The sequence below is a fragment of the Megalobrama amblycephala genome, linkage group LG6 (genome assembly GCF_018812025.1).
Source record: "Megalobrama amblycephala isolate DHTTF-2021 linkage group LG6, ASM1881202v1, whole genome shotgun sequence".
Taxonomy (NCBI): Eukaryota; Metazoa; Chordata; class Actinopteri; order Cypriniformes; family Xenocyprididae; genus Megalobrama; species Megalobrama amblycephala.
Genome location: NC_063049.1, coordinates 3,615,271 through 3,619,322, shown reverse-complemented (window position 1 = coordinate 3,619,322; position 4,052 = coordinate 3,615,271). Strand labels below are relative to the sequence as shown.

Here is a 4,052-nt window from a genome sequence, read left to right as displayed (position 1 = left end):
ATGAACACAAAAGACAATAATTCCCGAGAGACTGAACTCTTTAATCTCCACAAGCAGCGACAGAAAATGTACAACGTTAGCATTCACTCAGAAGAGTACCTCATACGGAAAACAGCCATATACATAAACATAGTGCCCTCTTGTGGCCATTATGTGCACTGCAGTCCAACATTAACTATTGCAGTAAGGATACCACAATTATAATTTTCGGGAACCAAGTTAAACATAAATTGTAACCATTGATCTCTAAGTACAGCGTCCCTGGGAAGGCCAAACAAAGGTGATTGGACTGCAGGATGAAAATACCCATACGGAAATGTAATATATGACATATATGTCCCTATATCGCAAGTGACACTGTCATATATGCAAAATATATGACAATATATTGCTATCACATATATACATATCTCTAGATATATGTTGATATATGTTTATAACATATATAAAATTTCCATATTAAATCAATATATTGACATATATTAATACCATGTATATGATTTTTGTTTATATAATATTATATGTTATGACCATATATGTCACATATATATGTTTAATTTATATATGCCAATATATGTTTATAACTTATAAAAAATGTCCATATTAAATAAATATATTGACATATATTTATACTATTTATATGATTTTTGTTTATATAATATTATATGTTATGACCATATATGTCACAGATATGTTTAATTTATATATGCCAATTTATTTACACAACATACATAAAAACATTTTACATGCTTGTTTCCCTTCTGTTACTAACATACTCCTTATGTTTTCATTATTTGAACAGACTGAACTTTTAACAAGTCTACACAATCCACATTTCATTTAAATTTCTATCCCATTTTAGAATTAGCACAATATTTTAAAAACTTGATTTATTTTACATTATTTATTTTACCTTATCTTAAAAAATCTCATAAAAACTGCTGTAAAAAACAAATGCAATTTAACCCAACTAACCCAACTTCAAATAATTTTAATTAAATTACTTATTTAATGAATTTGTATGGTTTAAATTAATTTTGTTGTTGTTATTACTGTGACCTAACCAAGAGGTAATGAAAATAGTATACTTAATGCTTACTATTGAATAAAGCGTTTAGATTTGACCCAAAAACAAACAAACAAACAAACAAAAAATGATAGAAACACTTTCAGTCTGCATTTCAGGCCTTGCATTTAGAATGCTGCGCAGTAGTTACGTCATTGCGCGCGCCCAAATTCAAACGTAATCAAAAGACCGCCAAATTACGCGCATTTCAGGATCGAGACCAACGGATGAACCGGGATGAACATGTTCGCTTTTGTCGAGTGGAAACGAGAAACGGAATTAAAGTTGGAGCATTGTTCCAACATCACACATAAAAAACTTAGATAAAATAATGATGATTTTTTGGACGGACAAGATGACAGATCTGTATATTTAACCGAGTGGAGAGGTGGACTGAAGAAAAAACCTCAATGCGGATGGCATTTGTATGAGGCAATGGCGCATAAAGTTGCAGGTAATTTCTGATTTTTTTTTTTAAATTATAATTCACATATTGATATTGCACGGAGAATACATTTTAAATGATCGCTATACTGCATGAGCCATTGATTTACCAAGGTACTGGATAACATTAGCGCAGCTATAGGCTACAGATCAGTTAAATGAGCAGAAAATAACCGTGTTTAACTATTAGGTTTTTAAATTGCTCTATTACTGCATAATTGTGTGCGTTGTATGTTCATATTTAACAGCTAACGTTAAGTACGAGTAGATTACTACAATGAAGTGCATAATTCTATGATCTTCAAATGTTTATGTGAGAATAATATGTTTAAAAAGTTATGTTTTAGCTGTCAGACACATAGTGGAGAAATAAAAGTGCATGACTGTTAACTACACTGTGTTTCACAGACAGGCCTAAGCCAGGATTAGGCCTTAGTTCAATATTAATATTTAAGTAGCTTTTATAAACGTATATTTGAAAAAAAAAAAAAAAAAAAAAAAACTATCTTGAGACGGAACAATGGCTTAGACATGATTTAAGATGTATTAGTAAGTTTCTTTCAGTTAAAACAGCTCAAACATGCATTTTAGTCTAGGGCTAGCTTAAGCCTTGTCTGTGAAACCAGGGGCATTTAAAAATATCATAGCCCTAGTTGTAACTTTAGATTCTACATTTTGTTTTCCCCTTTTTCCCACAGAGAGAGAGTCCACCCTAGAAAAACCAACGAGGACTCAACATCAGTCCAGTCCAAAACTTCTGAGCAAAAGAAAATGCAGGCCAAGCTTTTTAAGAATAAGGAAGTTGTTCTGGCGGAAGCAGATATTTAACTTCATATATTGTTAAGTATAATTATTATTATTTATTAATAATTGTAGTAATAGTATTGAAAATATGTGATGCAAAGCTAAATTGTATCAGGCCCCCTAAACACTTTTTGATAAAGCAATGTTCTATTTATTAATATAACTTTAATATTGATTCATGTTTGCCTTTCCTCACAGCTTGAAATTCACCCGGGCTCAGGAATTTGTGTTGTGGTCATGCAAACAGCCCCACTGCTATGGCATGCTTCTTCTTGGAGTATTTTGACACTTTTGCTAAAGCGCAATCTCAGAGGTATGTGATTGGTCATAGTGTGTGCATGTGTCTGTATAATTATTATTATATTTTGGTAATTATGTAGATTGAACTTAATATCTGAAGTCTTTGGGTAAGAGGTCAAAATAAAATAAAAAACTTAAAAAAAAAAAAAAGTCCTATTATAGCAATTCTGGCATATTTACAGATATATGTACACACATTTACATTAAAATATAAATAATTTGAGGTGTACTATTTACATTATCACCATTTTACTGAAGCAGGCTGTCCAAGAATTAAGTTGAAAAATGTAATTTATAGTTGAGTAGTTAGATAGGAGTGGAGTGAGTTCTGATTTTGTTCTAAACTGTTATGTTGCTCTTTCTTAGGTGGCAAGTCTAAAAAAAGCAAGCCCTGGGGAAACAAAAGAGGCCTTGGACAGAACAAAAATTTATGCAATAATGAGTATGTATATTATTTTTTTAATTGGGCTCATTTGTTAAAACTGTTGAACCAAATGTCACAGTAAACCATGAGAATTTATCAGTGTCATCTTGGTGTATCAGTGTCATGACACTTAGGCCCAATCCCATTTCTACCCCTACCCCTTCATTTTGTGCGTTCACAAGAAGGGGTAGGGGTGTCTCGATTCTCTTTTGGCTGGAGTGGTAGAGGTTAGGGAAAGGGCCAGATAGCCTTTCAAACGAAGATTTTTCGTATGAGAAATTTCCCTGCATACACAGACTACCGTGCTGCTAGAATGTGTGTAGTGATCATGGTATTGATATTTCCACACAGGATTGATCACTTATGTGTTACCTGGCTGCCAGTTTCTCCGTAGCTTGCTAAACGTGCTATTTGAATGATGTGAACACATCTCGTATCGGCTGTAAACTCTTGCGTTACCAAGGCAACAACTAACTCATTTGTATTACTTTGCAAAGAGCTCCGTTATCGCAGCGCCACAGTAGAAAACGAAACCATATCCGTACCGGTCGACTCGGCACGAAATGCAATGGTTAAACAAACGGCTTGGCCTGATGGAAAGGCGGCTTCACCAGTCTTGGGAAACTCGAAGGCTCATACGTTTTCTAACTGAAACCGAGCCCGTCCAAAATACAACGCAAAAAAATGTTGTGAGTGAGTAATCTGTTTAATGTGCTCACGCCTGATTTCTGTTGATATGCGCACTTCATTGCTGTTCATACTGGTTAAATGTTACAGGACACTAATAAAAGAATCTATGATGACGTGTTGTAGTGGTTTCCCATTTCTTAGGGGAATATTTTCACCCCTACACATTGCCACTCTGTTTCAAGGGGAAGGGCGAAGGGGTATAAAATAGAATTGAGATTACCCCTGGTTCTGAAAAATGCCTAAATTTCAGTAACATTTAGTTTATCTACCTAACGAAGTATGCCCGTGTTCATTTAATGTGTTTTAGGGGATTATAATTTGGAT

The 4,052-nt window shown here is 33.7% G+C and overlaps 1 long non-coding RNA gene across 1 annotated transcript; it reads left to right on the top strand.

The window, feature by feature from the left end:
- Positions 1–1,304: 1,304 nt before the first annotated feature.
- On the top strand, positions 1,305–3,074 carry LOC125269691. The gene is made up of 4 exons (XR_007185176.1): positions 1,305–1,520; positions 2,211–2,349; positions 2,513–2,627; positions 2,981–3,074. It is a non-coding gene; the product is annotated as an uncharacterized LOC125269691 (long non-coding RNA).
- Positions 3,075–4,052: the final 978 nt, after the last annotated feature.